Source organism: Oncorhynchus tshawytscha, linkage group LG20 (assembly GCF_018296145.1).
Source record: "Oncorhynchus tshawytscha isolate Ot180627B linkage group LG20, Otsh_v2.0, whole genome shotgun sequence".
Classification (NCBI taxonomy): domain Eukaryota; kingdom Metazoa; phylum Chordata; class Actinopteri; order Salmoniformes; family Salmonidae; genus Oncorhynchus; species Oncorhynchus tshawytscha.
The window spans coordinates 39,698,361-39,713,923 of record NC_056448.1 but is presented as its reverse complement, the minus strand read 5'-3'; the positions used below and the strand labels follow the sequence as shown (position 1 = coordinate 39,713,923).

Here is a 15,563-nt window from a genome sequence, read left to right as displayed (position 1 = left end):
TCTCTCGGAGGACCTGAGCCCTAGGACCATGCCCCAGGACTACCTGACATGATGACTCCTTGCTGTCCCCAGTCCATCTGACCGTGTTGCTGCTCCAGTTTCAACTGTTCTGCCTTATTATTATTCGACTATGCTGGTGATTTATGAACATTTGAACATCTTGGCCATGTTCTGTTATAATCTCCACCCGGCACAGCCAGAAGAGGACTGGCCACCCCACATAGCCTGGTTCCTCTCTAGGTTTCTTCCTAGGTTTTGGCCTTTCTATGGAGTTTTTCCTAGCCACCGTGCTTCTACACCTGCATTGCTTGCTGTTTGGGGTTTTAGGCTGGGTTTCTGTACAGCACTTTGAGATATCAGCTGATGTACGAAGGGCTATATAAATACATTTGATTTGATTTGTTACAAAAAATACTTCATCACTCAAGACCTAATTTTAATTTTACTAGGCAAGTCATTTAAGAACAAATTCTTATTTTCAATGACAGCCTCCAAACAATGGGTTAACTGCCTAGTTCAGGGGCAGAACAACAGATTTATACCTTGTCAGCTCGGGGATTTGATCTTGCAACTTTTTGATTACTAATCCAACGCTCTAACCACAAGGCTACCCTGCCACTCTGTGTTCAGGTACTCCAGAACTATGTGGACCAACAGGAGGTGACTGGAGTTGAAGGAGGGAGTGTCATTGTAAATTGTTACTATAGTAACACTGGAAATAGAAAGGGGTGGTGCAGGATTGGTGGCAGTAGTGGCTGCTGTGTGGGGGTGGATTCTGGGACAATAAACGGAACATCAGTGACTCTACAGCAGACCACTGATGCCCCCAGAAGAAACGTCTTAACGGTGACTATGAGTGGACTGAAGATGGAGAACACTGGCTGGTACAGGCGTGGAGTTGGAGCCCTTATGATGCCTGTTCACATCACTGTCAGACAACAAACCACCACACAAAGTACCACCACTATGACCAGTGAGTAGAGAACAATCAGATACTGTAGAATTCAGTATTAACCTGGTTTATCCAGTCTTGCTGGCTGATCATCTAAAACAAATTGGATTGTAACATGATTCAAAGCTTTTGGGAATACTAAGTCAAAATTTCCAAGTTGGTGTAAATAAAATAAACTGGACAATAAACTGGACAAAAGATTCAACTGGACAAATACATCCACAATGTATTGTTGCAGTTCAGTCTACCCTGTGTCTCTCTGGTACACCAGTCATAATGACGTTGTTGTTTTTACCTCACAGCAACCCAAGCTCAAACCACTGAACAATCCTCTTTCTCTCCAACTGCTGAGCCTGTTCAGACTGACAACACAGTCCAAGGACCTGAGGGGAGCAAGGAGAAGGTCACCATGAGGTAATCATCACTCATTCATCTGTATTTCATACTTACTCTTCCAAATGGATGGCAATATGAAGAAAGATAACGTTTTCTGTTTTTCACACTAAGGTTTACAGCACAAAAACACCCTCCTTAAACATTTTCACACAGAGTATAGGCCAAGGCAGTGTTGTCATAGAGACATTCACCATCATAGAGACATAGACAGTTACCACTTCCTCCCACCTCTGTGGTTTGTATTTATGCCACATTAAAAGGTAATGCATGTTAAAAGTGATATGAGAAATCTTTACTAGTTCTAAGCTAAAAGACCCACAGAGATCATATATGAAAATAATAGGGATTGTGTATGTAATTCTATGATTACACATAGGCTTAAATTTTTTAAATAATTTGTAGAGTAGCTCTATTTGTCCTGTGGGGTACAGCAGGTCAGCCACCAGGGGGAGACTCGTCGAGGCCTGGTGACAGAGGGAGTATACATCACGAGGCGATGGCTCCATCTGCTCCACGTGCCAGGTCTCGACGGGCTCTCCGGACTGGACTAATTGGTGCTGAACTATTATTTTAATAAACACCTTTGAAACTGAGCTAATCCTACTCTGTCCGTGTCTGATCTATGTAAACGTTTTGACCCAACCCCTGGTCTGCCACAGTCCTCAACATGCATTTTTCCACAATTTTGAATGTCTAAAGAATCCACATGTTCTTCTGAGATATGAACACAGAAATACTGGACATTTGAACTCTTATTACGAGGGCGATTTGACAGTATAACAATCGTGGTCTTCAATTGGACTTGCATTTTACTGGTCTCAGTCTTGCCCCGGTCTCTGACTCCTCGTCACGCTCCAGTCTCGGTCTTGACTTGGTGGCAGTGTCTCCTGTGTGGAGAGGACATTACAACAGACCACTGATGTCACCAGAAGAAAAGTCTTAACGTTGACTAATAGTGGATTGAAGATGAAGATCAATGTTTTTCACTCTAGAGTTTAGGGCACAAAAACACCCTCCTTAAACCTTTTCACACAGAGTACAGGCTAAGACACTTCCTCAGACTCTGTTATAGAAACATTTACCATCATGGAGACAGGTACAATTACCACTTCCTCATATCTCTGAGGTTGTAGAAGTAGCAGCATTCTATTATTGGATGGACACTTTTCACATAAAAGGTGTGAATATTTCCATTTTGTCCATTTTGTCATAGCAGCACAAAAATATAATAAAAAATATGTATTTATCTGTGATCTTTTATGGACTGTAATTCACAGTAAACATACTCTTTCACTATCAGTTCCATCGATCTAAAAGTCCTACTGATTCCTCTGGGCAGGTTGGTGGTGGTGATAGTTGGTGTCCTAGTCACATGGAAGATGTCTATACTACCACTTTCAATGATCCACATTCATTAAATACCTTGAGCGGTCAATCTCATCACTGCCACTGCAAACCTTTAAATGCCTCTAGATATAGAAAGAATTCCCTTTACAATTCCCTTATAAAATAATGTAATTGTATTGCAGAAATGTACAGAGGAACATGTTCTAAATGTTTTAATTCTTCTCCAGATGGGAGAGAACATTCTTCTACAGATGGGAGAGAACATTCTTCTCCAGATGGGAGAGAACATTCTTCTCCAGATGGGAGAGAACAGTCTTCTCCAGATGGGAGAGAACATTCTTCTACAGATGGGAGAGAACATTCTTCTCCAGATGGGAGAGAACATTCTTCTACAGATGGGAGAGAACATTCTTCTACAGATGGGGAAAAAACATTATTCTACATGCCAAACATTGGCAATGCAGTACTTTTCATCATGTGCAACATCATTGCTGTGGTAATGTTCGGGGCAAACAGACTCCACGGTGAAACTAAAGATGAGTAGAAACCAGACACTGGTGGAATCTGTCCCTGGTGAGACCAAGGGACAGATTGACATTGTTTCTGAGTTGTGTGCGTTTGCAAGTACTATACATGATTGAACTGTTAATGATTATGCATAAATTTAAAAAATCTATTTAAAAATGATTCATTAACTCTTTAACACCCAAAATGTGGAAATCAACATATGTTCACCCCCTACTAAAGGGTGGAGAACAAGATGTGATTAACTATTGCCCTATTTCCAAGCTCCCTATCATGGTCAAAGTCTTTGAATCCCTAGTGAACTCTCAGCTAAATAAATTCCTGCTTGAAAACAACCTGTGTGGGGTTCAGTCTGGCTTTAGTTGCCCGCAAACTGTTGCTAGCCAGACTCAATAACATTGGTCGCAGTGGCTGTCAATTGGTTAGAAAGTATCTCATAGACAGAACACAATACATCTATGCTGAGAATTACAAGTCTAGCCTCCTTGAGATTTTTAGAGGTGTACCCCCAGGCTCCATTTTAGCTCCATTAAAAAAGGTGTCATCTTACAAGTACCTAGGTATATGGTTGGACAAGAAACTGTATTACAAAGTTCAGATTGATAATCTTATGAAGAAGCTTAAACTGAAATATATATTTATTTTAATTCGCTACAAGGCTTGTTCAAGCCAATTTTCTTTCATTGATTGTGGTGACTTAATGTACACACATTATTAAGCCTCCTTTGTGCAACAAAGTCTGGACTCTATCATGCATCCTTGTGCTTTGTTACAAATGCCAAGTCGCTCATCCACCATTGCACCTTGTATCAAATGGTGGGCTGGACCTTGCATTAAATGCGCAGAGAGCTACATTTGAGTGTTCATATACAAATCCCTTCTGGGTAAACTCCCCCACTACCTCTATAGCCTGTCCTCCTTCACCACTAGCAGTTACCAGACACGGTCTACCAGGTGGATGTTACTTAAAGTCCCCAGGGCCATTACCGAGATTGGCAAGACTGTTTGGCAAGACTGCCATTTTCTATTGTGCACCTGAGACATGGTCTTCAAAGCATATTTCACCCCTCAGTGAGTTTACAACTGACAAACTCTATTCAGGAGGAGGATTATAAATATTTAATGCAGACTGTTTTTCCTTAGTCCTTGATTTGAGGTTACATATTGCTATTGGCCAAGTAAATGTACTTTTTTTTATTGTTCATTATTTTTGTCATATGTACATTTTTGTAAATACAACCTCTGGATCCAGTCTTCATCACCTAAACTGTAAAATATATATTTAAGCAATAAGGCCCGAGGGGTTGTGGTATATGGCCAATATACCATGGCTAAGGGATTTTCTTAGGCACGAGCAATGCAGAGGGCCTGGATACAGCCCTTGGCCTTGGTTTATTGGCCATATACCCCAAATCCCAGAGGTGCCTAATTGCTATTATAAACTGGTTACAAACGTAATAAGAACAGTAAAAATAAATGTTTTGTCATACCTGTGGTATGTGGTGTGATATACCATGGCTGTCAGCCAATCAGAATTCAGGGCTCGAACCACCCAGTTTAAAAATATATTTCTTGCACCTGAACTTCTGACTCCGTCTCAACTTTTGCTGCTGAACACCAACTAAAAAGGCTGCTGGGTAATTAACAGTATAGGTGATTTTATTTGATATAAGATATACAAATGTGCTAATTACATAAGTAATAATTGTAGTGCCTTAGAGCCTTATGTTACAAATAGTTGATATAATGTAATAGTTTCTATCTGCCACTGAGGGGGCATAGACACTCAAACAGAAGCAGGAAGAGAGTTAAAGACAGCTATAACTATTAGGAAGTTCAGTCATTCTCTTTGGTTCCTTGGTCCTTGACACACACATTGTGCATTGGTACCATATTACAAACGGAGACACATACCCAGAAATGGTTTCTCATCTCTCCCTCTCCACCCTCCTCCTCATCTTCTCCAGACACTCAGGTAAGGGTAACAAGTTATTTAGGGGGATATGTGGCAAGTGGCAGTTTGGTATGCACAGCTTGTCCCATGAATTAATCATAACATTGAGGATTCGCTGATAACTACAAAACAAACATTCTGGATAATATAGAGAACCTTCAACTATTTATTGATCAACACAGAAGCCCAAAATGACTAAAGCGTAGTCACTTACATTTGCTTACATTTGAATACAATCACATATTTCTCACTATTATGCATGTTAATATTTGGAACATTTTTCCCAAATTGAAATCACTTAGAGCTGATTTCTGGTCTTTTTACAATATTTTATGTACAACAATAAATGTCTTAAAAATGTAAGTGTTTTTGCTCAGAAAAATGTTGGGGACAAGTAAAGTCATCGCCAGTTGTGGAACTCTGCTGTAGATTGTCAGAACTGCATGTGCTGTATTGCTATCTTGCCCTGGCTGTGTTAATTATACGTTAATGTATCACACTACACAGAATACATAAGACAAATATTTACTAGCAGTCATTAGCGGCTGTTAAAATGCATTTTCCTTCTTCGGAACTACATGAAATATGTCTCTCTGCTGATAGGAATATAACAGGACATAATAAGAACTTGTCAAGGATTTCCTCCTCTTCTTCCGAAGAGGAGAGGCGAAACGGATCAGAGGACCAATATGCGGCGTGGTAAGTGTCCATGGTTCTTTTAATATGTAAATGTACACATGAACACTACAAAACAATAAACATGGAACGTGTGAAACCCTAAACAGTCCTATCTGGTGCAAAGACAGAGACAGGAACAATCACCCACAAACACACAGTGAAACCCAGGCTACCTAAGTATGATTCTCAATCAGAGACAACTAATGACACCTGCCTCTGATTGAGACCCATACTAGGCCGAAACATAGAAATACCCAAATTATAGAAAAACAAACAGACTGCCCACCCAACTCACGCCCTGACCATACTAAATAAATACAAAACAAGGGAAATAAAGGTCAGAACGTGACAGTACCCCCCCCCCCCAAAGGTGCGGACTCCGGCCGCAAAACCTTGACCTATAGGGGAGGGTCTGGGTGGGCGTCTGTCCGCGGTGGCGGCTCTGGCGCGGGACGCGGACCCCACTTAACCATCGTCTTAGTCCGCCTCATTGTCCGCCTCCGTGGCTTTCTACCCATGGCCACCCCTCTCAATGACCCCACTGGACAGAGGAGCAGCTCGGGACAGAGGAGCAGCTCGGGACAGAGGGGCAGAAGCTCCGGCAGCGGCGCCGGACAGGCGGAAGGCTCCGGACAGGCGGGAGGCTCCGGCAGCGGCGCCGGACAGACAGGACCACCTGCAGGGAGGAGACAGAGAGACAGCCTGGTGCGTGGGGCTGCCACAGGAACCACCAGGCTGGGGAGACCTTCAGGAGGCTTGGTGTTAGGAGGAGGCACCTGAAGGACCGGGCTGTGGGGGAGCACTGGAGCTCTGGTGCGCAACCTTGGCACCACTTCCCCAGGCTGGACAACTACTTTAGCCCGGACCCTCCAGAGTGCAGGCACAGGTTGAACCGGGCTGTGGGTAAGCACGGGTGATCTAGTGCTTACTACACGCACCTCTCCCTTAGGCTCCACTCCCACATTTGCCCGGCACGAGCGGAGCGCAGGCAGAGGACGCACTGCACCCTCCCAGCGCCCCCGGAGACACAGCACGCAGAGCCGGCGCAGGATAACCTGGACCAAAACTGCGTACCGGCGACCAGACCCGCTGAGCAGGCACCATACGCCCTGGCTCAATGCCCACACTCGCATGGCACTTTCCGGGGGCTGCCCTATAGCGCACCGGGCTATGGACACGCACTGGCGACACCGTGCGCTTAACCGCATAACACGGTGCCTGACCAGTAATGCGCTGCTTATCATAAGCACGAGGAGTGAGCTCAGGTCTGCTACCTGGCTTAGTACCACACCTCGTCTGCCCCCCCCAAAAAATTTTTTTTGGGGCTGCCTCTCGTACCTGTCGCACTGCCGTGCTGGCTTTGCCAACCTCATCCTCATGTAACCGTCCTTGCACTGCTCCATTGAATCCCAGGCGGGCTCCGGCACTCTCCCTGGGTCGACCGCCCACCTGTCTATCTCCTCCCAAGTTGTGTAGTCCTGTGATGCTGGCAGCTGTTGTTGCTGCTGCTGTCGTCGCTGCTGTTTACCACGCCGCTTGGTCCGAGTTGGGTGGGTGATTCTGTCAAGGATTTCCTCCTCTTCTTCCGAAGAGGAGAGGCGAAACGGATCAGAGGACCAATATGCGGCGTGGTAAGTGTCCATGGTTCTTTTAATATGTAAATGTACACATGAACACTACAAAACAATAAACATGGAACGTGTGAAACCCTAAACAGTCCTATCTGGTGCAAAGACAGAGACAGGAACAATCACCCACAAACACACAGTGAAACCCAGGCTACCTAAGTATGATTCTCAATCAGAGACAACTAATGACACCTGCCTCTGATTGAGACCCATACTAGGCCGAAACATAGAAATACCCAAATTATAGAAAAACAAACATAGACTGCCCACCCCAACTCACACCCTGACCATACTAAATAAATACAAAACAAGGGAAATAAAGGTCAGAACGTGACAGAACTACATGAAATATGTCTCTCTGCTGATAGGAATATAACAGGACATAATAAGAACTACATGAAATATGTATTTCTGATGATTGGAATATAACAGGACATAATAAGAACTACATGAAATATGTCTCTCTGCTGATAGGAATATAAGGAATATAACAGCAATTTTAAAAACATTTTACAATTTTACAATACATTCATATCAGATTTCAGTGTGTGCCCTCAGGGCCCTACACTACCACATATCTAAGCGTGTGCCCTCCACTACCACATATCTACAACACAAAATTAATGTGTACGTTTGCATATGTAATCATGTGTGTGTATGCACGTGTCTGTGTCTATGTTTGTGTCGCTTCACAGTCCCTGCTATTCCATAAGGTGTATTTGTATCTGTTTTTCAATCTAATTTTACTGCTTGCATGAGTTACTTTATGTGGAAAAGAGTTCCATGTAGTCATGGCTCTATGTAGTCCTGTGCTCCTCCCGTAGTCTGTTCATGGGTGTCTGAGCTGTGTGGTAGTCGTTAAAACAGACAGCTCCGTGCTTTCAACATGTCAATACCTCTAACAAATACAAGTAGTGATGAAGTCAATCTCTCCTCTACTTTGAGCCAGGAGAGATTAACATGCATATTATTAATGTTTGCTCTCTGTGTACATCCAAGGGCCAGCTGTGATGTCCTGTTCTGAGCCAATTTAAATTTTTCTAAGTCCCTCTTTGTTGCACCTGACCACACGACTGAACAGTAGTCTAGGTACGACAAAACTAAAGCCTGTAGGACCTGCCTTGTTGATAGTGCTGTTAAGAATGTAGAGCTGCACTTTATTATGGACAGACTTCCCCCAATCTTAGCCATTGTTAAATCAATATGTTTTGACCATGACAGTTTACAATCCAGGGTTACTCCAAGCAATTTAGTCTGCTCAAATTGCTCAATTTCCACATTATTTATTACAAGATTTTGTTGAGGTTTAGGGTTTAGTGAATGTCCCAAATACAATGCTTTTAGTTTTAATAATATTTAGGACTAACTTATTCCTTACTACCCATTCTGAAACTAACTACAGCTCTTTGTTAAGTGTAGCAGTCATTTCAGTCGCTGTAGTAGCTGACGTGTATAGTGTTGAGTCATCTGCATACATAGACGCAATGGCTTTACTCATAGCCAGCGTTAATGTCATTAGAAAAGATGGAAAAAGTAAGGGGCCTAGACTGCTGCCCTGGGGAATTCCTGATTCTACCCGGATTATATTGGAGAGGCTTCCATTAAAGAACACCCTCTGTGTTCTGTTAGACAGGTAACTCTACCTTCAAACTCAGTGCCTATTGCTTGATATGGGAAAATCAAAAGAAATCAGTCAAGACCTCAGAAATAAAATTGTAGGCCTCCACAAGTGTGGTTCATCCTTGGGAACAATTTCCAAATGCCTGAAGGTACCACGTTCATCTGTACAAACAATAGTATAACCACCATGGGACCGCGCAGCCATCATACCGCTCAGGAAGGAGACATGTTCTGTCTCCTAGAGATGAATGTACTTTGGTGCGAAAAGTGCAAATCAATCCCTGAATAACAGCAAAGGACCCTGTGAAGATGCTGAAGGAAACGGGTGCAAAAGTAGCTATATCCACAGTAAAACAAGTCCTATATCGACATAACCTGAAAGGCCGCTCAACAAGGAAGAAGCCACTGCTCCAAAACCTCCATATAAAAGCCAGACTATGGTTTGCAACTGCACATGGGGACGAAAATCATACTTTTTGGTGAAATGTCCTCTGGTCTGATGAAACAAAAATAGAACTGTTTGGCCATAATGGCCGTTGTTTTTGTTTGGAGGAAAAAGGGGGATGCTTGCAAGCCGAAGAACACCATCCCAACCGTGAAGCACGGGCTGGCAGCATCATGTTGTGGGGGTGCTTTGCTGCAGAAGGGACTGGTGCACTTCACAAAATAGATGGCATCATGAGGGAGGAAAATTATGTGGATATATTGAAGCACATCACAAGACATCAGTCAGGAAGTTAAAGCTTGGTCGCAAATGGGTCTTCCAAATGGACAATGACCCCAAGCATACTTCCAAAGTTGTGGCAAAATGGCTCAAGGACAACAAAGTCAAGGTATTGGAGTGGCCATCAGAAAGCCCTGACCTCAATCCCATAGAAAATGTGTGGGCAGAACTGAAAAAGCGTGTGTGAGCAAGGAAGCCTACAAACCTGACTCAGTTACACCGGCTCTGTCAGGAGGAATGGGCCAGAATTCATCCAACTTATTGTGGGAAACTTGTGGAAGGCTACCCAAAACGTTTGACCCAAGTTAAACAATTTAAAGGCAAGCTACCAAATATTAATTGAGTGTATGTAAACTTCTGACCCACGGGGAATGTGATGAAATAAATAAAAGCTTAAATAAATCATTCTCTCTGCTACTATTCTGACATTTCACATTCTTAAAATAAAGTGGTGATCCTAAATGACCCAAGACAGGGAATTTTTACTAGAATTAAATGTCAAGAATTGTGAAACTGAGTTTAAACGTATTCGGCTAAGGTGTATGTAAACTTCTGACTTCAACTGTTGTTTCTGCCCTCTGAGGAGGAGGGGGTGGCTGGATGTGCCAACCATTTTTTTTTTTTAAATGAAAGGGTAACATGTTTCTATGACGTGCTGAAGTTGAGGTCAGGGACTGGACACATGCTGAAACTCTGAAGACAGGAGCAGTAGCTTGTCTTACCAATAACACTTCCTGTATTATGTGTGTTAGAATCCAGATGGAATGTAAGTTTTCTGTTGTGAGATTCTGAATTCTAATCTGTGTTTCTGTTGCATCTTCAGGTGCTTATCGTGTGTCTGTGAAGACAGGAGACTCCATCACCATCCCATGTCCCTATCATCATTATTATATCAAACATTCTAAATACTTATGTAAAGGAGATCATTTTGATAGTTGCTCCCATGTTGTACACGCTAAACCTCCTAAGGGCACAGCTAAGGCCTCAGTCTTTGATGACATCAACCAGCTAACCATGACCGTGACCATGACTGATCTGGAGCCAGAGGACTCTGGACGTTACTTTTGTGCTGTGGAGGTCAATGGTGGAATAAATGTCAGGGCAGAATGGTTCCACCTATCTGTCATTCCAGGTAAGATCCCTGCAACTCTTCCACATGATTACATGACTGGTGTTCTGGTTACATTTACTGGTATCACTATGAGGAATGTTGGTGTATGTCTACTTTCTGTTCTTTAACCATCATATCATCATTATGATATTTGGTCAGTTGTTACAAAAAAACACTTGCTCACTCAGGACCTTTGGTGTCTGTACCTCTGTTCAGGTACTCCAGAACTCTATGTGGACCAACAGGAGGTGACTGGAGTTGAAGGAGGGAGTGTCATTGTAAATTGTTACTATAGTAACACTGGAAATAGGAAGGGGTGGTGCAGGATTGGTGGCAGTAGTGGCTGCTGTGTGGGGGTGGATTCTGGGACAATAAACGGAACATCAGTGACTCTACAGCAGACCACTGATGCCCCCAGAAGAAACGTCTTAATGGTGACTATGAGTGGACTGAAGATGGAGAACACTGGCTGGTACAGGTGTGGAATGGGAGACCTTATAATGCCTGTTCACATCACTGTCAGATGACAAACCACCACACAAAGTACCACCACTATGACCAGTGAGTAGAGAGCAATCAGATGCACAGAATTAAGTATTAACCTGGTTTTATCCAGTTTTGCCACTGAACAATCCTCTTTCTCTCCAGCTGCTGTGCCTGTTCAGACTGACAACACAGTCCAAGGACCTGAGGCGGGCAAGGAGAAGGTCACCATGAGGTAATTATCACTCATTCAGCTGTATTTAACACTTACTCTTCCAAATGGATGACAATAGAAATAGGAAAAAAGGTAACATGTTCTGGTTTTGACACTAGCGTGCGTTTAGGTCACAAAAAGACCCTCCGTATATGTTTTCACACAGAGTATAGGCCAAGACACTGTTATAGACATTTACCACTTCCTCATTTCTCTGTGGTTTGCTGAAGTAGCAGCATTCTATTATTGGATGTAAAAGGTGTGAAGTGCTGAACACATGTTTCCATTTTCTCTTAGCAGTAGAAAAACATCATATAATTGTGTTCTAATCTATTTATCTTTGATGTTTTATGGACTGTATTTTACACTAAACATAATCTCTCACTATCAGTTCCATAGATCTAACAGTTCTACTGGTTCCTCTGGGCATGTTGGTGGTGGTGATAGCTGGGGTCCCAGTCACATGGAAGATGTGGAGAAAGTATAGTAAGTATTCATTCTATAATGACTATAATGAAAAAGTGATAAGTTTGAATTTGGAGATATTTTCAGGAGACAATAAATATTTTCCTTGAAGACAACTGTCTTAGCATAGGTTATAACCAATGTATCTTGACATAAGAGGAGAAGACTGTTATAACCAATGTATCTTGACATAAGAGGAGAAGACTGTTATAACCAATGTATCTTGACATAAGAGGAGAAGACTGTTATAAACAATGTATCTTAACATAAGTGGAGGAGACTGTTATAACCAATGTATCTTAACATAAGAGGAGGAGACTGTTATAACCAATGTATCTTGACATAAGAGGAGAAGACTGTTATAACCAATGTATCTTAACATAAGAGGAGGAGACTGTTATAACCAATGTACCTTAACATAAGTGGAGGAGACTCAAAAGTATTACTCTATGATGAATGTATTCAGTATTATTCAAGTATATCTGAGGTCTCTAATACTGCATCTGTCTTTATTCCAGAGGACAATAAGGCCATGGACCAGACAACAAACACCTCAGTGGTAGGCTACACTCATGTTCCTCTCATCTGACTCAAGGTCTTGTGAGAATAAAAGCCTCTCTATGGCCAGAGGCTTTTATTCTCTCTTTTATTCTCTATTTTGGTTAGGCCAGGGTGTGATTAGGGTGGGCATTCTAGTTTCTTTATTTCTATGTTTTCTATTTCTTTGTGTTTGGCCGGGTGTGCTTCTCAATCAAGAGGCAGCTGTCTATCGTTGTCTCTGATTGAGAATCATACTTAGGTAGCCTTTTTCCCCACCTGGGTTTGTGGGTAGTTGTTTTCTGTATAGTTTTAGTTACCTTACAGAACTGTTTGTTTCTTGCGTTGTTATTTTTGTTCTAGTGTTCAGATTTAAATAAATATCATGAACACGTGCTGCGCTTTGGTCCATTCCTTCTTCATCAGACGAGCGTTACAGGACATGGACATCAGATGGACTTAAATCACACATTAGCTCTTCAGCTACAGCTTCATGTCCATTGTAACTGTACAACTAAAACATGTTATCTCTATTTTTACAGTCAATGCTACATACCCAGGACTGTTGAGACCGTGTGATGTCAAATTGGTTTGGAATGTAGAGATAATAATAGGATCTGTTGAACAGTCACTGGTTAAAGTACCACTCCAGATATTTCTGTACTAATCCAATTGAAAAATGACAGTCCAAGCTTAAATACAGTAAACTACACATACTTAAAGGTTTAAAAAAAACATGTTAAAGGTTTAAAAAAAACATGTTCTAAGTAAAATAGTATTTTGTATTAGTTTTCTGAACTGTTCTGACGAAATAAACTTGTGCAGGACCCATTTCCTGCCAATGGTGATGATGTGACATACAGCACTGTTGTCCTCAAGAGGAGGAACCAGCTAAATGTACAGACCAAGGTAAGGCTGCTATTCTGATCACTATGATGTTAATAGATTAAGTTGTAGCTGTGTTGTACTGTCAGCTATGTGGCAGACTGGTGCATGAGGATAAATTATAGATGAAGTCACATTTGTTAGACAATTTAAATGTCTTACACTGTAAACATTTTGGAGTTTTAATGTCTTTATCAAATCCAATTTTATAGGCCACAAACATATAATTAGGGGATGTTATTGCAGGTGTAGCGTAATGCTTGTGTTTCTAGCTAGTGCAGTGGTATCTAACAATTCACAACAATAGACACAGATCTAAAAGTAAAATAATGGAATTAAGAAATATAGAAACATTAGGACGAGCAATGTTGGAATTCGGAGTATAAATACGTGTGTGTGATGGGATGTATAGACATTATGAATAGTATGTGGATAGAATATTTAGTATATCTGTAGGATAGAAGTGTGTGTGATATATATATATATATATATATATATATAGTTGAATAGGATGACATTGACTAGAATACAGCATATACATTTAAAATGAGTAAAACAGTAAGTAAACATTATTAAAGGGACCAGTGATTCCATGTCTATGTACATAGAGCAGCAGCCTCTAAGGTGCAGGGTTGAGTAACCGGGTTGTAGCCGCGAGTGACGGAAACTAAGTTCAGGGCAGGGCACTGGGTGGATTTCACCCAGTGATGGCTATTTAAGAGTCTGACAACCTTGTGTTCGAAGCTGTTTTTCAGTCTCTCGGGCCCAACATTGATGCACCTGTACTGACTTTGCCTTCTGGATGATAGCGGGGTGAACAGGCCGTGGCTCGGGTGGTTGATGTCCTTGATTATCTTTTTGGCCTTCCTATGACATCGGGTGCTGTAGGTGTCCTGGAGGGCAGGCAGTGGTGTGCCCCCGGTGATGTGTTGTGCAGACCGCACCACCCTCTGGTGAGTCCTGCGCTTGCAGGTGGTGCAGTTGCCATACCAGGTGCTGATACAGGATGCTCTCAATTGTTCATCTGTGAAAGTTTGAGGGTCTTAGGGGCCAAGCTAAATTTCTTCAGCCTCCTTAGGTTGAAGAGGCACTGTTGTGCCTTATTCACTACACCGTCTGTGTGGGTAGAACATATCAGATTGTCAGTGACGTGTACACCGAGGAATGTGAAGCTGTTAACTTTCTCCACTGCGGCCCTGTGGATGGGGGCATGCTCCCTCTGCAGTCTCCTGAAGTCCGCTCCTTTGTTTTAAGGGAGAGGTTATCTACCTGGCATCACAGATGGCGTAGCAGTCGGACGTCTTGTCGTGTCCCTTGTATATATCGTTTTTTTAAACATATTTTTCTTCGCATATCTTTTAAAACATTTTGCTAAACCTCAACTTCTAAATACTCTCCTGCAACCCGCCTCACCCAATGTAGCTATTTTTTCTAAAGTACTTATATTTACTTCGGATCCGGATCCCCTCAACTGAAGCTAGCCAGCTAACTACCAGGTATCAGTCAGCAAACCATTGCTAGCGGTCTTCAGCTAACCGGTCATCAGCTAACCTTTAGCTCGGAAAGCTCTCGCCAGTTCGAACAACGCGACTCTAACCAGAGCATAACGGACCTATATATATTTTTTATTTTTATCCCCGGATTCCCACCGGATTCCCACCGCGAACGGAACATTTTCAGCTGGATCTTCACAACTAGCTAACTAGCTAACCGCAACCCCGGATGATTACTCCTGGCTAGCGTTTCCACCCACTTAGCTTGAAGCTATCCCGGCCAGAGCTCCTGTGCTACCACCGAAGCATACTCCTGGGCTACAATATCCGGACCCACGACCGGTCTATCGATGTCACCGCATGAAGAGGCATAAACAGACTCACCCCATCGCGACGCCCCCCAAAGGCTAACTTTATAGCCCTTGCTATCTCCCTGCTTGCTAATTCGGCCTGCTAACTGCTAGCTTGTTTGGCCCCGGTCCGCTAACTGCTACCTTGTTTAACCCCGGCCTACTAACTGTTAGCTTGTTAGCACAGGCCTGCTAACCGTC

At 42.6% G+C, this 15,563-nt stretch overlaps 1 pseudogene; it reads left to right on the top strand.

Moving 5' to 3' along the window:
- Nucleotides 1–5,047: 5,047 nt before the first annotated feature.
- LOC121838628 lies at nt 5,048–11,486 on the top strand (annotated as a pseudogene).
- The last annotated feature ends 4,077 nt before the right edge of the window (nt 11,487–15,563 follow it).